The 1,075-nt window shown below is 36.6% G+C and overlaps 1 pseudogene; it reads left to right on the top strand.

Moving 5' to 3' along the window:
* The first annotated feature begins 555 nt into the window (after positions 1-555).
* On the top strand, positions 556-686 carry LOC118601924 (annotated as a pseudogene).
* Positions 687-1,075: the final 389 nt, after the last annotated feature.

Genomic DNA, 1,075 nt, shown 5'->3' with positions numbered 1-1,075 from the left:
CCGATAAGAGCCTATTGCTAACGAACAAATGACTGATTTCATATACACCTATTTCTGCTCCTCACTTTGCTTGCTGGCAGAATCTGAGGTGTTGATGGAAATATGGATAACAGAAGTGCTTATAGTAGCTGCCTAGAGTATGACCTTTCTGACTAGGAACTAACCACTTGTAGTGTGTGAATTTTCTATTAGAATAACATACACTGTCCTTGCAAAAACATTTTAAATTACAGACATAATACAGATGAAGGTAGTCTTTGACATTTACAGTTTAGTATTTGTGGTTTTAACTGCTGTTAATAACCTGTAGCTGCTTATCATTTTACTAAGATAAATTGACCTAGAAAACTAATGTATAGGATAGAGGGTCACTTGGCTAGTAAATGAATTTAAACTGGTCACTTTTTATTAAAATTTTATTTTTGGCATGTAAGCACCAACTCTCACTAATAGCTAAATGGGCCATCTAAATTTTTAGTTGTGTGGTTCCATAGCATAGTGGTTAGCACATCTGCTTTACATGCAGAAGGTCCTGGGTTTGCGCCAAGGTCCATGGTCTACGGCCATGCCACCTTGAACAAGCCTAATGTCTGATCTCGTAATGTCTGATCTCGGAAGCTAAGCAGGATTGGGCTTGGTTAGTACTTGGATGGGAGACCACCTAGGAAGACCAGGTGCTGTAGGCATAAATAATAATAATAAATATATAAGTTTTTTAGTTGTACTTTATTGCCTTTTTTTTTTTTTAGTGACACTAAGTTGCATAATACTGTTTAGGAATTTATGATGGGATCAGAATGTCAGAGATTTACTGTGCTATATGCTATATACTTGTGTCTGTGGCAGACTATGTCTCCAGTCTTAGTCTCAGAAGTCAAATCAGGTGTCTTTTCCACTGTCTGAAATTCCAGTTCAGTGGCTAAATCTAAATAGTCCATATCTCAGGAAACTCAAAATGCATGAAGCACAAAATGATAGAATTGAAGGGAGAAATAGACACTTCAATAACAATTGGAGACTTCAAAATCTCACTTTCAGTAGTGGATAGAACAATGAAGCAGAAGATCAACAAAGA

The sequence above is a fragment of the Rousettus aegyptiacus genome, unplaced genomic scaffold, assembly GCF_014176215.1.
Source record: "Rousettus aegyptiacus isolate mRouAeg1 unplaced genomic scaffold, mRouAeg1.p scaffold_m13_p_4, whole genome shotgun sequence".
NCBI classification, from domain to species: domain Eukaryota; kingdom Metazoa; phylum Chordata; class Mammalia; order Chiroptera; family Pteropodidae; genus Rousettus; species Rousettus aegyptiacus.
Note: the sequence above shows the minus strand (reverse complement) of the source record. Positions and strands in the feature narration are given on the sequence as shown.